Source organism: Paramisgurnus dabryanus, chromosome 1, assembly GCF_030506205.2.
Source record: "Paramisgurnus dabryanus chromosome 1, PD_genome_1.1, whole genome shotgun sequence".
Lineage (NCBI taxonomy): Eukaryota > Metazoa > Chordata > Actinopteri > Cypriniformes > Cobitidae > Paramisgurnus > Paramisgurnus dabryanus.
In genome coordinates, this window is record NC_133337.1 from 59,020,942 (window position 1) to 59,042,523 (window position 21,582).

Consider the following 21,582-nt stretch of genomic DNA (forward strand, 5'->3'; position numbering starts at 1 on the left):
CAACAGGTAGGACTCAATGCATTGCCACCAATATTACCATTTAATGACAATGTCTAACATTATTATTGTCTACAGAAATGTAAAATATAAATGTTTTCTTTCACTGGCTTTCAAGTTTCTCCTATTAAAATAAGACTTGAAATATGAGTGTTGAAAATTATAATGTCTTATTACAATGATATAATGCTTTATATAATGATGAGTAAATTTTTTTTTAAATAACAAATATAAAAGATTTCAATGGCTTCCACATTAACAATTAAATTAGAATTACATTTTAGTAACTAATATAACTGTTACGTATATCCAGTAAAGATGTTTAATTAACAGTTTAAAATGTAATTTAAATAGTGTCAGGATTCAGGAAACTGTAATGGGCCTTTCAGACGGGACGCAGCAATTGCGAGTCTCTAGCTCATTTTCAATAGAAGAAATGCTGAAAGTGGCAAAATGCATGCAGTTTCACAGGTGGAGCGCTGAGGTGACGCACATGATTGAAGTTTACTGTTACGTTTTTTCCAATGGCAGAATACCCAAGGTTGATATCTTCTATCTTATTAAGTCATAAATGATGCAATAATGCGACAAAAAATCTCTTTCACTGTAAATCTAATTTTTGTCCAAACCGACTATGACATTTTGTGATTTATATACAACCCCAAAACAGAAAACGTTGGGATGCTGTCGAAATTGTGAGTAAAAAAGTAATGGAATAATTTACAAATCTCATAAACTTATATTTTATTCACAGTAGAATATAGATAACTTATCAAATGTTGAAAGTGAGATATTTTGAAATGTCATGCCAAATATTGGCTCATTTTGGATTTCATGAGAGCTACACATTCCAAAAAAAGTTGGGACAGGTAGCAATAAGAGGCCAGAAAATTTAAATATACATATAAGGAACAGTTGAAAGACCAATTTGCAACTTATTAGGTCAATTGGCAACATGATTGGGTATAAAAAGAGCCTCTCAGAGTGGCAGTGTCTCTCAGAGGTCAAGATGGGCAAAGATTCATCAATTCCCCCAATACTGCAGCGAAAAAAAGTTTTCTGAGTTTCTCAGAGAAAAATTGCAATGAGATTGAAGTTATCATCATCTACAGTGCATAATATCATCCAAAGATTCAGAGAATCTGGAACAATCTCTGTGCGTAAGGGTCAAGGCTGGAAAACCATACCGGATGCCTGTGATCTTCGGGCTCTTAGATGGCACTGCATCACATACAGGAATGCTACTGTAATGGAAATCACAACATGGGCTCTGGAATACTTCCAGAACACATTGTCAGTGAACACAATCCACCGTGTCATTCGCTGTTGCCAGCTAAAACTCTGTAGGTCAAAAAAGAAGCCATATCTAAACATGATCCAGAAGCACAGGCGTTTTCCCTGGGCAAGGCTCATTTAAAATGGACTTTGGCAAAGTGGAAAACTGTTCTGTGGTCCAACGAATCAAAATTTGAAGTTCTTTTTGAAAAACTGGGATGCCATTTCATCCGGACTAAAGAGGACAATGACAACCCAAGTTGTTATTAGCGCTCTTTTCAGAAGCCTGCATCTCTGATGGTTTGGGGTTGCATGAGTGCGTGTGGCATGGTCAGCTTACACATCTGGAAAGGCACCATCAATGCTGAAAGGTTTATCCAAGTTCTAGATACATATGATCCCATTCAGACGTCGTCTCTTTCAGGGAAGACCTTGCATTTTCCAACATGACAATGCCAGACCACATAGTGCATCAATTACAACATCAAGACTGCATAGAAGAAGGATCTGAGTACTAAAATGGCCAGCCTGCAGTCCAGATCTTTCACCCAAAGAAAAGATTTGGTGCATCATAAAGCGAAAGATGCGACAAAGAAGACCTAAGACAGTTGAGCAACTAGAAGTCTGTATTAGACAAGAATAGGACAACATTCCCATTCCTAAACATTGGTCCTCCTCCAGCTGTTCCTTTATATGCACATTTAACTTTTCTGGCCTCTTATTGCTACCTGTCCCAACTTTTTTTGGAATGTGTAGCTCTCATGAAATCCAAAATGAGCCAATATTTGGCATGACATTTCAAAATATCTTACTTTCAACATTTGATATGTTATCTATATTCTACTGTGAATAAAATATAAGTTTATGAGATTTGTAAATTATTCCATTCCTTTTTTACTCACAATTTCTACTGTGTCCCAACTTTTTCTGTTTTGGGGTTGTATTTGTTTTGTGCTATGCTAAGAAGCCTCACCCCCAGTGAAATTTTACTGGTCCAAAACAAAAACAAAATCCTGATTTGATGAGATCGGTTTGGTGTGTGCCGTAGTGTTGTGCGATTTGCCCAATAATGAGATCGACCTATCATCAGCCTGTGAGATCGCTGATACACAATAGTACTCAGTTATGTATTTGTAAATTTTTTACTCATTATGACAAGCCACTGGATTGGTGGACAAAGGGCAGTTGGTAACACTGTCATGCTCTCAACCTTCCGATTTCCTATTATTTTTGTAGGTGAGACCTGCCGATACCGATTTTTGCAGATTCACATTTTCTTTCTAAGAACTATAATTGACAGCATATAATCTACAAACTAAAAACCACTTTCTTTATTAAACATTGCACTTTCACACAAACTGCATTAAATTACAGGATCTTCTTTCACTTGAACGGTGCTAACGGCCTAACCCTAATGCTCTCAGACTCAGTCAGACTCACTGACATAGATGTCCAAATCAGTTGTGAAACTGATTGCTGCTTCGGGATCAGCTTGTAACTGGCTGTGTGTATGATAAGCAGGGATGGAAAAGGTGTTTTTTGTGGTTACGGCACCATTTGGAGATCTGTACTCACATGCGGCATGTTTAATGTCGTGTTGCGCTGTGCAGACCAACAGTGTATGACATCATTACTCTCACCTCTTCTCAGTCAATATGTAATGTTCATATGGCTCTCTGTTTTCTCTTGACATTTGAGGTGTAATATGAAATCATACTCATTAAACTTGTTATGGCACTGTAACATTTTGCACCTGATCGACTGTATTTTCCTCTTATCAAAGTGAAGTCGAAAATCACTGCATCCTTCTGAAACCATAGAGCCTTAGTGTAATTACAGCTAAGCGTAATTGTGGAAGCAGTTCTAGTCGTGTTCGTTATGTCAAACGGATCACATTTCCAGGCACGGAATTAAATGAATTGTGTTGTTATTGCTTACGGCACTGGCAACAAAAGGCCAATCATGCGTAAAATTCTGGCTGGTCAATCGGTGCATCTCTTATAATAATAGCATAATAATAATTAATAAATATAAATGGCATACATGCGTACTATCATCATGTAGGCCCACTATTGGCCACATGTCTTACGATAGTATAGTCTATCGGCACAACCCTAGTGTGCCATGCTTTTTGCTTTGGGTGTAGATGAATGGACAGATTAAAAACACATCATCTGAGGACTGAGAAATTATGCGCAATGGCCTTGCTCTCTTGACCTTTTGTTTGGATGAGTTTAAAGATGCAGTTTGTATTATTTTCGCCGCTAGATGGCGCCAGATCAAACAATAACAATGATGTTGTTTACTGACGCTCTGAAGCAGCGTGGAATTATGGGATTTGTAGTCTTTAACTCAACCACTGATGGCCATCAATCAGACGCGAACGAGAAATCACGTAAGGTAATCAAGTCTTATAAATTTTGCGTTTGATGACATCGTTTATTTCATTATGTAAGTTTATATGTGATGTTCAAAACGAAATTGTTAGTCATATTGATATTACAGTATTAGTCCAAATTCGATGGTAAACACAGCACAGAATTAAGTTTTCAACTTACAATCTACAATGATTTTTCACATAATGTATTGACAGTACAAATCTTATTGTGAAGTGTCTTAAAATGACCATTTATATTGCTGTACAATACCTTTGATGTGCATATCGTCCGCGGGAAGACGCGCTGATTACAATCTACACACTAATGTTGTGATCAATATAATAGCATACGTTTTTTGAAGGGTTACGAATCAAAACAACTCACCCATCGCGTAAAACACAAGCAGGATCAGAATCTCGGTCTAGTTAAATGTTGTCGTGAAGCTCTCTCCATCCAGATAATGCAACAACAAATTGATCCTCCCTTGTTTTGTTCCAAACTCTTCTTGGGTCGTTTGGTTGGCCCGTACGCTTACAGGAGCTGACACAACCAGCGGCAGACGGTACAGAGATATCCATAAGTTCATAAGCAAGCGCGTAGCCTGACAGGCGCTATCGCATAGTTCCGCATTTGTCCACAACACTGGCTCGCTGCGTCCGAAAACTCAAGGCAGTGAGGACTTGTTGCCTCGCTGCCTCTTGAGGAAATGACTTCGGCCTCGGAGGCCTGAAGGCCGCTCAGAGAAAGGCTTTCAGATGCACTTCAAAGGCAGCGTGTTTGAAATATAAACAGAGAGCGCCTTTGTGATAACTAATCACATATTTGAAAACAACAATACTAATTTCTCGCTAGAAATGCAATTAAAATGCTTAAAAAGTGAAAATATACGTTTATTTTTACTAAATTTGTGCTCCAGCTGCTTCCTTGGCTGCCATTTTATTTTTTCGAACTCGACCACTGTTGTCATGTCGTTTTTACGTCAGTAAAGGCGGTGACAAAGGGTCACATGGATATTAACGTCATTGACAGGAGACTGCACTGCCCCGTGTCAATGTTTTGAATGGAAATTTTCTCATGATTTACAAGTAGTTGAAAACATTACAGATATTGATAGTAATCAGCTGGACAAAATATATAACACTGGCCTAGTGGTTTTTGGAGATTTTACTGCAAATATCTTACAAATTGCACCTTTAAAGCCGTTCTATCATGATATAAGGTACGTGAGAAAGTTGAACATCTGAAAAGCCACAGGGTAAAAAGAGGAACAGAGAATGAAAGGTAGGCTTACACATCACAGGTGCAGTGTGTACAAATATGTACAGATAACACACTTGCTATACTTAACAGCAAGTCTTTGAGCTGATACAGTAGATTCTTGTCAATCCAAAACAGGCCTCATAGATTCCACACTATACACTGATAATTAATTCTTTAAATGACGAATTTTTCATTGGAAATAGTACAAACACAAGTGTTATTCTGGAGAAAGACACTTGTATTTTCATTTCCAATTACAAAGTTCAGTGTTTTAATACACCATTTTCATGCCATCATTTAGAAAGTAAAAGAAAAAATGTAAATATCAGTGTTAATTTACAGTCCTTATAAATTAGTTTTGTGGCCGTATGCACTATGATAAAACAAAAGTATCTGCTAATGGTATGGGAAAGTTACATTAAGATATCTGTCTCACTTTCTACATGTCTGTGAACCTTGTCCTTGGGCATTTATCAGCACTTCTGTTTTGATTTTAATATTTTGAGGGAGAGACAGCACTCAGGGTTATAGGCAATAAAGTGAGACTCTCACCAGATATTCATCCTTACATCAGACAATTGCTGGGTACATTACCACCGGCTTTGTCGCTGTTTGTTGCCCTTCTCTTTTGTTGTTGTTGTGGTAATGATTATAAACAAATGAGAAACCATTCACAGCAGTAACTGATGAAAGATGGATGACATGAATTTTACGTTTCACTCTCATTGGTAGGCACTCCCAAAAGACGCTAATCACTAGGGGTGGGAATTGTTTGGACCCTCATGAATCGATTTAGAATTGATTCTATACAAACTAATTGGCGTATTTTTGACGTCATTACCCCCAATTTGCTCTCAAAGACTATCTGTTTTGTTTTCTTGCAGTTTAGAATTAGTCAAACAGGGCTGTCCTAGATGTATTTGTTAATTTATTTTTCTACTGCTCGTGTAAGCTCCGGTGTAGGTGCTCGTACGGTGCGTGCTCTTAAGCTGTCTGTGTGCAGCCCTGCTTCCTCAGTTGAGTTGTGCCTTTTGGTTCTGATAATGTCACGTTGTTATTTTGTAAACTAACTTTTAAGAATCAATTTTTGACATTTGTGAAAAGATTCAGAATCGTCCGCATTGCAACGCATCGAATAATGGATGTATTGTCCCACCCCTACTAATCATTTACATAAAGTGAAAGGTTTTCAACTTTGTCACGTCGCTGGACATGGCCAATCCGATCTTAGATATGTATAAAGGCTAGATTACGGCGGAGTCTCTAACGTCCTCACCTGGCGGCCATCTTACCACAGACAGTTCGCTCACTCTAAGCATTGAGTTTAATGGTGCAGGTACTTTTAAATGACCATAACTTTTTAAATTTTCTACCAATTTTCAAACAGTTTGGTTTCTTACAAACGTTATTAACGTGGCTATAACGCTGGATGCTTTAACATTTTTCATGAATTTTTTCTATTCTTTTAGTATAAGCATGCAGTGTCATAGGTACATCTTTGACGTTTATAACAAACCAAACCGTTTGAAAATCGGTAAAAAATTAAGCAAGTTATGGTCATTTAAAAGTACCTGTACCATTAAAACTCAATGCTACGAGTGAGCGAGCGTCATGTGGTAAGATGGCCGCCAAAATGCGGACGTTCCACTCAATTGGCCAGCAGCGCGGGCGAGACATCTAGCCTTTATACATATCTATGAATCCGATTGCCAACGGTCACTTGTGCAAATGGAAATCGCCAGCTCTCTACTGACAGCGCTTCATACCGGGGTTTTGTGTGTTTGTGTGGACACAGATTTTTTTTAAACGAAGGAATAACTCTGTAGCAGCAGTGTGGGCCTTTAAAATATCAACATATGTTTTTGTTATAACTTCAAATCACATAGGGGTGGTTTCCCGGACAAGGATTAGCTAAATCAGGACAAGGCCTTAGAGTAATTAGGAAATACTAGTTTTATCAAACATGCTAGTTTTAACTAGTTTTATCAAACATGCCTTACTTAAAACATTACTTGAGTGCATTTTGAGGCAAAACAAAGGGCACTGGTGTATTTTAAGATTTGTTTCAGTTTGGACAGCTCTTACAATTATTTTAGTCTAGGACTAGTCTAATCCCTGTCCGTGAAACCGCCCCATAATGTTTTACAGTGTAAGCAGTGTAATTTTACATTTGATTACTTAATTTCTGTACCTTAAACAACAGACCAACCTCAATCACTGTTTATTTTATTACATTTAAGGGTAATTTCTCCATTCAAATGCCAATGTGCGGTTCAATGCGATTAATTCGATTAATTTATCAGTACATTGGTAATTAATTTGATTTTTTTAAAATATCACTTGACAGCTCTACTATTATCCCATTTACTGTACTATACTATAATGTATTACGCTTATTTTGTGTACGGTTTTTAAACCCGTTTATTGTACAAAAATGTCTAGTCAGACATCACAATATCAAAATTTATTCACTTACTCCACAACACACCAAAAATAAGGCTGTACTTTTTTTAACCATCACCAAGAGATTTTTATTTTAAAAGAGCCAATTTACAGGAACTGTGCTTTGATACACTTGACATACTTGCTTGACAAGTCACACATATCTTACTTGAGACAAAATACCTTGAGCTAAACTTTAAACGCAATAAAACAACTTAATTAAAATAATTAATCCATAGTTTTCAACTGACTAATTTTCATGCTAACAATCATAAACCGAAAAACTTCAAAATCAAAGCCCGTACTCTGATTTTAAGGTTTCCCATACGAGCCATGTTTTCATGAAACTTCACTGTGTAATATTAGCATATTTGTGACTATGTAACGTTGTGGTAATATTTTTGGTATTGCAAAAAGAAAAGAGATTGTAAGGTAATAATATATAATAATAATACATCAATCAAAAAACACCTAAACAAATTAATAAGCATGAGATCTACCATACTTAAGACTATTAAAGATATATAAATATATTATCTTGTGATCAAAACAGTGGTTGACAGCTGTCACATCAATAATATGCTAATCAACTCAACATAGATGCATAAAATTTGTGTCCTTGTGAGCTTGAGCTGCCTACAAGCAGTACCAAAACATATGATACTAACATGATTTTATGTTAATACCATGGTATTCTTATCAGTTACTTACATGACCATGTAAATACTATAAAAATCATTAAGTATGGAGTATATCAAAGTACTGTGATATCTGATACTATAATTGTAGCCCAAAGGCAGCATAGATTGGGTTCTAAGGTGGCATTTACATATCAGACATGGCAAAAAACTGTTATAGGCTAATGCAACTAACGTTATGCAAAACTGTACAGTTTGATAGTAAGTTACAGGGTGAGGTGGGTCAGAGGAAGCACCTGGCTTTTATTCGGCATTATGGCTTTACACTGAATTTTGTGTAGGCACTGAACAATTTTAACTTGGCAGTGTAAAGACGCGTTTAAGACTTGATTATTATGGACAAAAATACAGTCAATTTCATAACTTAGGCTTTTAGACGAGCGTTCAGACATGACACAGACATAACGCATCAATCCCACATCAGACATGATTAATCTATCCTTCAAAGTTGTTTTATTATATTTCCAGGTTTCAAGTAAAGAATTTCCTTAACTGTTTGAAACAGAAACGACGGGGTTTTCATAACGTGAGGTAATACAACCTCAGGTAAATGTGTAACTACTTCAACAAACAACACACACTCCGCTCGTAATATTCATAAATACTGCGCATAACATAAAAGTAGAGAGAACTTACAAACTCATAAGCAGCTGTGAAACTGATGTTTAGCAATGTGTTGTCCGTCAGTGCTGGCCTTTCAGCCCATCTCCCTCAAACTTCCGACGGACTGTCTTCCTTGCTGCTGGCAGCTGACGGGCGGAGAGCGGAATTACCAAGCCTACTATGGCCAAGCCAAGCTCATGATTATGAATTAGCTCATTCTAGCGTTGGCTAGGCAACCATCGCTCAGATTTGATAATTCGTCAGTTGGCTTACGCCCACATGCCAACGTTTGTCTGTCGACCAATCAGCTGTGAGCGGTACGTCATTTAATTAATATTCATGAATGCCTATTTTGCTGCACAAGGATCATTGCAAACGACTTATTGCACAGGATAATGAAAATTGTTGTACAAAATATATTTTACTGAGTGCTAAGAAGAATACACCACATGTTTATTAAAGTGTAGCGTATAATGTTTTAGTACAGGAAAGTATTTTATTTTATACGACTAGCCCAAGATTTAGTACATTAACACTATGCTATTGTAACATTACATTACATTTGTGCATTTAAGGAACATTTTAATCAGTAGATTTTGTCACTGTGGAACAAACCCATGATATTTCTCACAATGCTGTACCAACTGAGCCAAAAACAGAATAATGCTAACTGAACAACCTTCAAAGTAATATACAAAAAATGTATTGTGAAATTATTGGTGTTACTTGGTATTGTAACTTTACCTGAAGGGTGCCTATATCTTATTCACATTTCAACTTTGCTGCTCCTATGACTTTGAACAGAATAAGGAAGCCGTATTGTGTTGCAAACTATGGGAAATCCCCTTGAATAAGAGAATGAGTCGGTGGTTCATTGTTCTTTTAAGATCTAAGGATAGGTTATTAGAGGTTATAGTAACCTGCATTCACATATGGATGATATGACTTTTAAAAGGCAGCATAGAAAAGTTAACATAAAAACAAATGTAGATACTGTATGTATGCAAACAAATTAACTGGCATAACTGTTATTTATACATGACTTACATTGCCTTACAAACACATACATTAATTTGGAGGCAGCATTCCAAGGCAGGAAGGCATCAAGGCACGTCCAAATTCAATGTTTGGTTTACCTTCTGTCTCCTGAGATACCTTCATCCTCTTGTCCTACAAAACTATTTGTGGTCGTGCGCAGGGAATGTGATAAAATAAAATGGAGGCCAATAAAGCCTCTAGTCTAGAGCACAAATTTAAAAGAATTTTTTTTTTTTCATTTTTAACACCATTTGATTGCATTTCTAGTAAGAAATTAGTACTGCAGTTTTCAAATATGCGATTAGTTATCGCAAAGGCGCTCTTTGTTTATGTTTCAAATTGAATTCCATTACGCTGCCTATGAAGGCTGTCCTAAATGTGTTTCACAGAGCTGCCAAAGTCATTGCCTCATGTGGCAGGGAGGCAACAAGTCAGCTGCCTTAAGGTGCATTCACTCGGGGCGTAACTGTTGAAGCTTCCCATTCACTTTCAATGGGTGACGTCATGCTTTGCCGAACTGAATTGTGGATCAGTCGGCGCTGCGACACTGCCGTTGCTCGCGGCAGAAGTTGAACATTTCTCTACTTTTTAAGCAGCAACCCGGGCGTCAGCCAATCTGATCGCCTTATGCAAATTACCTAGACAGAGTCAGCAAATTACATTTATGGAAGACCGGAGCATGTGTTGCAGCCACTGTGATTGGCTGTTGGCCATGCTTCAGCCAAGCCTTCCATCAAGCGTTAACGCTTACACCCCGTGTGAGTGTACCGCTGTGTTCCCTGGGATCGACCCATGACCTTTTGCTAACGCAATGCTCTACCATTGAGCTATTCAAGAGCACAAAACACATAAACACAAAACAACCTAACTTTAATTAATCACAGGGGTGATTCAGTTAAAATCTAAATCCCAGGGCAAATTATATAAAGGTCCATACACAGTACTCGATTGCTAAAATGAAAATGGCCTTGCATTGTTGAAAGCTGGTGCAAGATAATAATATTTTTCTCATTGTGAACCTTTTATCCAATTAAATATCTTTTAGTTATTTGACTAAAATCTGTTTATAAAGAAACTCACACTACTTTCCTAATCATTTAATATGTTTTTGTAACACCTGAACTTTTTGAAATACAATTTAAGTCCTGCTTGTTCTCATATTTACCTCAAGTTTGAAATTTAGGTCAGGGAAGTTGTTGGTGGGTCAAAGCGTCAGGGGTAACTTTATTTAGAGCATGCGCGGGTCAAGAAGGCATGCAGTAGTCTGTGGCCGGCTCCTGTATATCCGCACTTACTCGGCCGAGCATTTTCCAGCATGTATTGTGATGGGATTGCTTTACTTCCTCAATGGCAGTTTGCCCATGTGAAAACACAGAGCTCACCACGCAAAACACGCTTCCTCTTCCCTCAGTTTGGAGCTCCTGAAAACAATAGCAATGCGGCATATTTCAAGAGCGGGGAAACTATTTTGAGGTTGCATGAGCCAAATGACGAAAGACCACAGTTTTAAAGAGGTATTGAGTCAGATTTACACATGCAAGGAATGATTTATATAAACAAAATGGTAAACAAGAAACTGTTGCCTTAAGTTATATATGAAGATTTTGGTTCCAAAATGAGATAACTTAAATTTTTTGTCAAACATGTTTATTATCATATATTGTGCTACTTAGCTGTATTTTTTGTTATGAAGGCTTAAATCAAAACAAACCAATTGCAGTTTGATTGATATTAATTGGAATGCAAAATCAAAAATCACGTTTTTTAAAGATATTTTATGATTTATTTCATTATCAATCTAAATTGAGGTATGTGGACCAACTTTGAAAGTCTGAAAGGTGATTTTAATAACATAGCTTTGATTATAATGCCATTTACTGCTATTCTATCCCACAATGCAATGCATTTAACATGACCTTACATTTGGAGTTTAATAAATAAAGATACACACCACTAACGTCTTTTTTTAAGGCATGTTTATAAAAGATGCTTAAACATCTTCATTTAACTAAGGCCTAGTCCTGGCTTTAGCTTAGCCTTGTCTGTGAAACACACCTACATTTCACTTCCAAAGCTGCATCCCAGTTTACCTACTTATAGGCAGAGGTGGAAAGAGTAATAAAATACTGTACTTAAGTAAAAGTAAAGTTACTTTAATAATATTTTACTTAAGTAAAAGTAAAGTTACTGGTCTAAAAATCTACTCAAGTAAAAGTAAAAAGTAAGTCATTTTAACTTTACTCAGAGTAAAAGTTACTTTTTTTTACAGCGGGGAGAGGTGGATGATTCTAGTATTGTTCAAAAAGGACAAGTAAATATAAATCTCAAACTAGTTGCTTTTAATTGTAGGAACATCTTTACAATTAAAATGCAATAACAAAAAGTTAATAAAATAAAAAGCTTTTTTAAACTAAGAAACATTTCTGGAATTGTTTAATGATTTTTACATGTGAGTTATGCACTTTTGAGGTCAGCTAGTAAATAAAATCACTATAGTAAGGTTGTAATTAATGTATTGCTGGTAACATACATTACTTTAATAAACTATATATAGTTTAAATGAGCATATAATGAGATGAGTGCCATGGCTATATACTTTTGACACGTTTATTCTAGCTTCCCTGACCTGGGTACCTGATGTCTAAGACCTTTATTCGTTCACTGACTCTCTCTCTCTCTCTCTCTCTCTCTCTCTCTCTCTCTCTCTCTCTCTCTCTCTCTCTCTCTCTCTCTCTCTCTCTCTCTGAAATGTCTAATGACCTGAAGTTGTGTTTGACTTGACGCGAAGCTGCAAGACGTCGGAAGATAATGCGCTTTGTGCAAATGAGCGGTACGTAGAAACCCGGTAGGCAATTTCGTACTAAAGAGCATGAATCCTACCTTTCATAGGAATGAAACACTCGCTCCGCGTCAGTGGAAAGTGGTCGCTTAAATATGACCAGGGGTTTCTTTCATAAGATTTGAACTGAGGCGGGTCTGCATTAGCGCGCGCCTGTCTCGTCCGTCTCCATGGTTCTTTTTGCGCGTTCCCCCACCCATCAATCATCCGTTGCGCGTCTTTATCACCTTGCTTTTTAAAAAAAAAAATATTCTCAGTAACGGATATGATTTAAAATGTAACGAAGTACAATACTTTAAATAAAACATACTTAAAGCAACACTAAAGAGTTATTGCTCTTTGCTCCCCCTACAGGTTAGACGCGTAATTGTTCATTAGCACTATCGTAAATACTGCAGCATAGCTGGCTCTGATTGGATTGTAGGTCTGCCGTAAAGCAAGTTTTTGTAGTTTTCACTCGAACTACAGGACCACTACCTGACGGTTGGAAACTTCTTTAGTGCGGTTTTGGCCGATACAGGGCTGCAAAGCGAATGTGAAAGTGCCATTCACCCTGTTTTGAGTGGATGAACCACTGAAACTTTTTTGGAAACGTTATTTTAAGGTAAAAAAAACAAAACTCTTTGGTGTTGGTTTAAGTAAAAGTAAAAGTACAGATTTTAAAAACTACTCAAAAAAGTAGAAGTACACAAAAAATTCCTCAATTACAGTAACGTGAGTAAATGTAATTCGTTACTTTCCACCTCTGCTTATAGGCCTACCGTATGCCCCAATAGTATGTACTGCATTTGTGTTGGACAGTACATACTTTTATGTGCAAAACAACAAAGTATGCAACACTGTTGCAATGAAATTAAAAATTTGTTTTGGAATATGGTGGTATGTTTTACAAATGACTTATTTGTGAGCTTCATTATTTTTTTAAAAATTCATGTGCTCTCATAATCTTTAATCAAAAACGCAAATTTCGAAACGACCTCTCTTTAGGGGTAATATGGGCCACATTAAAGTTCAAACCGGTGCATAACGTTTTGCTATGGATTCCGGGTTGAACGACATGTTTCATGGAAATCGCGACGATTGTTTCACGATGGCAGCGTTTCGTCTGGGACAGCCAAAAATCGTGCAATGTATCCCAGGCTTAAGATGCAATTGAGGAAAGACACGAGGAGTAGAAGCATTAAGTGTAATGGCATATCTTCATTCTCTGTTTAAAGTTCATCCTCTATTATCAAATTACCAAGTGCATTAAAAAATAAAATAATAAGAAAAATAAAGTTAAACACATACTTGACTTAGAGTTTAATCTCACTCAACCTCTCACTACATTCAAATAATGACATTCTTAAAGTGCTCTAAAATGAATATATGCGTCTATACCACTAATCATTTATATGGATCAGTGGTCTGTACATGAAAATTAAATATACTGTCTGAAACTGTAACAGTCCTGTCTTGTGTTTCCCCAGTCCATATCTAATATTTTAAAGTTCTGAATTGTTATCCATGTTTTGTAATTCTGTGTAGTTCTTTTGTTCCATTGCCCATTGTTCTTGATTTATTTTCCAAGTGTGTCTAATCAACATTGATTTATATCCCAGTGTTTCTCTTGTCCTTTATGGAGTATTGTTGTTATATGTTAATGATGTTCGGGTCACTGGTTTTCTGTTCTATGTCTGTACCATGCCTGGATTACCTTGTTTTATTTTGTAATATTAAAATCTTACCTGCATTTGGATCATCATTACAGAAACAAGTTTACATTTACAATAATTGAATGATTAAGATTGATGCTTATTTAAAGATGTGACGCTGTGAAGGGGGAAGAGATTTATATTTCATCAGGAAGCCTACAAAGGGGCCGGTCACACTAGATTTTTCATTCCAGACTGAAAACACAGGTTCATTTTACCATCAAATGCATTAATTTCAGTTTTATTTCTTAACTGTCAAAGCGTTGTGGAAATGCCAGAGCAAAGGTCACTAGAATAGGTGGAGAAAGGCCTTCAACATGAAATGACGAAGAAAGGATCAAACAAATTATAACTTAAAGGTGCAGTGTTTAATTTTTAAAAAGTATCTCGACAGAAATGCAAAAGAATATACAATTACAGCCAATGTTACTACTCTAATTAATGACGACGATCCGGATTCAAATGCGACTCCACCACTGGAAAATAAGACTTGACGTTAAACCTTTCGGAGAGAGTGGTTTAAAGATTACGAGTGTCTCCGCTATGAGAATGGCTCGATGTAACTTACTGTGTTTACTGTAAATCCTGTAAAACGGCGTTGGTGGCGGAATCAAAACATTTTAAGCGCCAGACCTTGCTTAAACATGGCGAAAGTGCCAAAAACACAAGTAGTGTCATGATAAATGTGTTCATTATTGATGGAGACACCGACCTGTCTGTCAAAGAGTGTTTGATGTATGTGCGCATGCGCTGGTGAATGGACATCCGACAAACATCCTTGTGGTCCATGTTGATGTGGAACACGACAATGATGGTATGTTTTTATAGTATTTTTTAAAACATTGCCTATTTAGTAGTAATAGCATCCTGGTAAGTAGTTATAGTGGTACACCATTCGTCAAACTTTTATGACCCCCTCCCCCACCCGCTGACAGGTCGTGTTTTATGACCCCTTGACAGATGGCGTTTTATGACCCCTTGACAGATGGCGTTTTATGACCCCATGACAGATGGTGTTTTGACAGGTTGTGTTTTATGACCCTTAACAGATGGTTTTATGACAGTTTGTGTTTTATGACTCCTTAACAGATGGTGTTTTGACAGTTTGTGTTTTATGACTTCTTTGACAGCTTGTGTTTGGCAGGGGGTGGGACCATCAATCAAAATCTGTACAAGTTGTCAACTTTAGACAGCGAGTGTTTTATCGTTTTATGACCGATCATTTAGTGGTTTGTTTTTTCCTGTGTATGTGTTTTATGTCAAGCGTATGCTGTTATGTTTAATGACGGCTCGTGTGTGACAGCTCGTGTTTCGACATTTGATGTCAGCTCTCACCCTTCCTCCCTCCTTTCTCACAAGACCTGCATTCTTTCACAGGGGTGCGTGTTGTAAAGCGATTAAAGATTTCTAAAACTCAATGTTGGTAAAACAATCCCCCATTACGGTGTCAAAAAAGTAAATGTTTATTTTAGATTTAGACAAATCATGAACAATGCTACGATTAAAACATTTGTTTGTAACATCACAATTTATTTAATGAAATATTCCGTATACGTGTATAGTTTAAGCAATGATCTGAGCCATAACCTTTGGAGACGGCAATACTATAATCTTTAGACGAAAGTCTAAACTAAATACAATTTTAAACGATTCATGAGTTCCGTGAATCTTTTCATGACCTGCTCTATAGTTTCAAGCGTATTAAAGATCCGACGGTGCCTGACAAAGCGCCGGGTGAGTGTTCATATATGCCGTTTTAAATTAACCTTAATAAAATGTAATTCTGTCCATTATGGCAAAATATTGGGGTTTATTTTAGATTTAGGGGTTTCTTTAACCAAGGCTCTGATTAAGACATATGTATACGTGCACCGATGGTGTCAGAGAACTTATATCTGTCGTTAATAAACTTTTTAAATGTTTTTAAGACGTCTTCACCTCATTTTAGGGTTTATTTTTAATTAAAGGCTTCTTAAAACATGTGTGAATATGCGTATATTATACAAAGAGTCTTATATTGTCTGCTCTGACAAAAATAAATTATTATTTTAGATTTAGGTCAATTGACTGCGTGTGTTTTATGTCAAGCATATGCTGTTATGTTTAATGACGGCTCGTGTGTGACAGCTCGTGTTTTGGCATTCGATGTCAGCTCTCACCCTTCCTCCCTCCTTCTCACAAGCCATGCATTCTTTCACAGGGGTGCGTGTTGTAAAGCGAGTAGAGATTTCTAAAACTCAAAGTGGGGTCAAATAATTCCCCATTACGGTATCAAAAAAGTAAATGTTTATTTTAGATTTAGACAGATCATGAACAATGCTATGATTAAAACTATTGTTTGTAACATCACAAGTTATTTAATTAAATATTCCGTATACGTGTATAGTTTAAGCAATGACCTGAGCCATATCCTTCGGCACCGTCAATACTACAATCTTTAGACGATAGTCTAAACTAAATAAAATTTTAAACGGTTTCAGGAACTCCGTGAATCTTTTCATAACCTGCTCTATAGTTTCACGCGTATTAAAGATCCGGCGGTGCCTGACAAAGCGCCGGGTGTGTGTTCATATATGCCGTTTTAAATCAACCTTAATAAAATGTAATTCTGTCCACTATGGCAAAATAGGGGGTTTATTTTAGATTTAGGGGATTCTTTAACCAAGGCTCTGATTAAGACATATGTATACGTGCACCGATGGTGACAGAGAACTTATGTATGCCGTTAATAAACTTTTTAAAATGTTTTTAAGACGTCTTCAACTCATTTAGGGGTTTATTTTTAATTAAACGCTTCTTAAAACGTGTGAATATGTGTATATTATACAAAGAGTCTTATATTGTCTGCTCTGACAAAAATAAATTATTATTTTAGATTTTAGGACAAATGACTGCGTCTATCTTATAAATACAACTTGATATATACGTTTGTTTTGTCAATAGACTTCTTTAAAGTCACGCAAGAATAAAATATTTTAGTTGTAACTGGTTAAACTTAAATGTACTATTATCTATTTAACTATAAGCTATATTTTTCTGATCAGATATTTTTCTGTTTCTGATGCTGGTCTTATAACAGTGTGTGTGAGATGATGATGGCTGTTCACAGCAGGTGGCGGGTTGTAAACTAGGGTCTTTTTAAAACTGTAGTGGTAAAAATGTAATAGCACACTGACAAAAATAAAGCATTTGGTTGTAACAAATTATTTAATGAAATATTCAGTATGTGTATAGCGATGAACGGTGTCAAAATCACCGGGGTCCCAACAATACTATAGTCTTTAGACTAAAGGGTATTTATTTTAATATAAATAAAATCTTAATCTTTTCGTGCACAATATTCTGATCACGCCATTAGATTGTGTACCAGCGTTTACAATAGAGAACATACGCGGATGCGTGTTCAGATACACCGTTAAGAAACTTTTTTTAAACGATTAAAGACATTTTCAAATCATCTTCTGGGGTTTGTTTTAAATTAATGACATCTTAAAACCAACTGGGAATATGTGTTTATTACACAATAAAATGTAATTCTGGCCGCTCTGACAAAATAAGGGTTTAATTTTAGATTTAGGGAATTCTTTAATCAAGTCTCTGATTAAAACACATGAATGCGCGAACCACAGTTGCCAGAGAACGTACACTGAGGCGCTCTTATGGCGTTAAGAACCTTTTTATTGTTTAAGACATTTTGACCCCATTTCCTGGTTTTGTGTCCGCTGTGGATCCCAACCTCTATGTGTTTATTATACAACAAATGCAATTCTGTCAGCATTTCTAGTTTAGAACGCCTCTGATTTAAACATGTGGGTTTTAAAATGAAACGGCCATGTGACTTTTATGACAAAAGCTATTCGATCTTAATTTTTTGTTTTAACATCCAAAAGTTTTTATACACATTCCATAATTAAACAACTAGGTGTGTATGAGTAAGTTTATATCTAATGTCACACGAGCAGCACCAAATCGCGCTTGTGTCTGTGTGTGTGCATCCAGGCTGTTTATGTGTGGGCGTGTTTATGAGCCCGTGTCTTTGCAAGGTGTGTGTGCGTGTGTGTGTGTGTGTGTGTGTGTGTTTGCATGGGGGTCTATGATGTCTCTGTTTGTTACTAAAGTTTTGATATTAAGTCTGTGTCCTCATTGACAATAAGTAAGGGTTTTTAGATGTAGGCTTCATTACACAGATACTGATTAAATCATGTTATCCATTATTTGCGATTTAAAGAAACTTAAAAGGTTTAAGACATTTTATCTCACATTGTGGTGTTGTTTTTTAATTAATGTAACCTTAAACCCCTCTGTTATCCATTTAGGGAACAATAAAATGTTAGCAAATATTATTTATCAAAGTTGACGATGTTATAAGCCAGGATGTCACCAACGTGACAACAAACATTTATTTAAAGACAAAACATTTTAACAAAATTGCCATGGCTTACAGAGACACACTAGACTTAATAATAAAAATAAAAATATACTATTCGAACATCCTAACCTGATATTAGGTTAGATTAGGTTTTAAGGTCAATCAGCGTCTTTAGCTTTACAACTTACAGCACAAAACCCCCCAATGACAGGATTTTTATGAAGTGGAGCAGACCCTTGGTATGCCTGTGGGGTTAGGTTCAACTAAGGTCAACATCTATCAGTGCATAATAAGCAAACATGAAATTATATTTTAACTATGGTTTGTTAATGATGTTGCTAGGTTCGCGTATTTTTCTGAAACAAACTTTTCTTTTCAAACTTAGTTAGGATACACACGTTTGTCGCCTCAAACACCTGATCAAAGTTTTTTCTTCGCTAGCGACAACTAATGTCTGAGATTTTGTAAATTCATCAGATGGTTTTACGTGTGTATTTCTTAAACAAACATGTTGCTTTTCAATCTTAGGCAGAGTTCATACGTTTTGTTTTTTCATAAGTTGTTCATAGTTTTTCTTCGCTAGTGTCAACTTATGTCTGAGATTTTTTGTAAAATCATCAGATGTATCTTACTTGTGTATTTTCTTAAACAAACTTTTCTTTTCAATCTTAGACAGTCTTCATACGTTTGTCTTTCGATAAGTTGTTCATAGTTTTTCTTCGCTAGTGTCAACTCATGTCTGAGATTTGTAAATTTCATCATATGTTCTTACATGTGTATTTTCTGAAACAAATTTATGCTTTTCAAACTTAGGTAGTCATCATACTTTTGTCTTTCGATAAGTTGTTCATAGTTTTTATGTGGTAGTGTCAACTTATGTCTGAGATTTTGTAAATTCATCAGATGTTTCTTACGTGTATATTTTCTTAAACAAACATTTTTTGTTTTTCATACGCTTGTCTTTTCATAAGTTGTTCATAGTTTTTATTTGTTAGTGTCAACTAATGACAGAGATTTTGTAAACTCATCAGATTCAAACAAAACTCATTCATTTCTGTAGTTTATGTAACACCTTGTCAAACTCTTAAAGGTAGTACTAACTGTTTAAAACAACAATGCAAAGTATTTTAGATTTACTTGATAAATCTTTTACATCAAAACAAACTAGGATAGCAATATGTTTGAATCTGTAACAGGTGATACCACCAATAGCGTGTTGTACATAACAAAGTCTGTAAAATAATAAAGATTGATTAGGTTTTTATTTAGTAAACCTTTTAACATAAAGTGTAGAGTCTTTTGTATGTAACAACAAAGATGCGATGAAACAACGCAAAACAAGAGAGGATGCGTTTGTTAAAACACATATAAATTAAGATGCATACATCTACAAATGGGGCAATGTTTGAAATAGTTTGGCCGTATAGCCTCTAAATTCGGGACCAATAGATTAAAGACATTGCCCCATTTGTAGATGTATGCATCTTAATTTATATGTGTTTTAACAAACGCATCCTCTCTTGTTTTGCGTTGTTTCATCGCATCTTTGTTGTTACATACAAAAGACTCTACACTTTATGTTAAAAGGTTTACTAAATAAAAACCTAATCAATCTTTATTATTTTACAGACTTTGTTATGTACAACACGCTATTGGTGGTATCACCTGTTACAGATTCAAACATATTGCTATCCTAGTTTGTTTTGATGTAAAAGATTTATCAAGTAAATCTAAAATACTTTGCATTGTTGTTTTAAACAGTTAGTACTACCTTTAAGAGTTTGACAAGGTGTTACATAAACTACAGAAATGAATGAGTTTTGTTTGAATCTGATGAGTTTACAAAATCTCTGTCATTAGTTGACACTAACAAATAAAAACTATGAACAACTTATGAAAAGACAAGCGTATGAACTCTGCCTAAGTTTGAACAGCAACATGTTTGTTTAAGAAATACACACGTAAGACCATCTGTTGAATTTACAAAATCTCAGACATCAGTTGACACTAGCTACAAGAAACTTTGAACAAATGTATGTAGAGACAAAAGTATGATGACTACCTAAGTTTGAAAAGCATAAATTTGTTTCAGAAAATACACATGTAAGAACATATGATGAAATTTACAAATCTCAGACATGAGTTGACACTAGCGAAGAAAAACTATGAACAACTTATTGAAAGACAAACGTATGAAGACTGTCTAAGATTGAAAAGAAAAGTTTGTTTAAGAAAATACACAAGTAAGAAACATCTGATGAATTTACAAAATCTCAGACATTAGTTGACACTAGCGAAGAAAAAACTTTGATCAAGTGTTTGAGGCGACAAAAGTGTGTATCCTAACTAAGTTTGAAAAACAAAAAATGTTTGTTTAAGAAAATATACACGTAAGAAACATCTGATGAATTTACAAAATCTCAGACATAAGTTGACACTACCACATAAAAACTATGAACAACTTATCGAAAGACAAAAGTATGATGACTACCTAAGTTTGAAAAGCATAAATTTGTTTCAGAAAATACACATGTAAGAACATATGATGAAATTTACAAATCTCAGACATGAGTTGACACTAGCGAAGAAAAACTATGAACAACTTATCGAAAGACAAACGTATGAAGACTGTCTAAGATTGAAAAGAAAAGTTTGTTTAAGAAAATACACAAGTAAGATACATCTGATGATTTTACAAAAAATCTCAGACATAAGTTGACACTAGCGAAGAAAAACTATGAACAACTTATGAAAAAACAAAACGTATGAACTCTGCCTAAGATTGAAAAGCAACATGTTTGTTTAAGAAATACACACGTAAAACCATCTGATGAATTTACAAAATCTCAGACATTAGTTGTCGCTAGCGAAGAAAAAACTTTGATCAGGTGTTTGAGGCGACAAACGTGTGTATCCTAACTAAGTTTGAAAAGAAAAGTTTGTTTCAGAAAAATACGCGAACCTAGCAACATCATTAACAAACCATAGT

The 21,582-nt window shown here is 35.7% G+C and overlaps 1 protein-coding gene across 4 annotated transcripts in view; it reads right to left on the reverse strand.

The window, feature by feature from the left end:
* The window catches only part of plekha1b (pleckstrin homology domain containing, family A (phosphoinositide binding specific) member 1b), a 43,804-nt gene extending 34,985 nt beyond the window's left edge, over positions 1 to 8,819 (reverse strand). For all 4 annotated transcript variants that reach the window (XM_065242644.2, XM_065242648.2, XM_065242647.2 and 1 more), the window contains exon 1: positions 8,687 to 8,819. The gene's annotated coding sequence lies outside the window, so the exon portion shown is untranslated. The remainder of the gene's footprint in view (positions 1 to 8,686) is intronic.
* Positions 8,820 to 21,582: the final 12,763 nt, after the last annotated feature.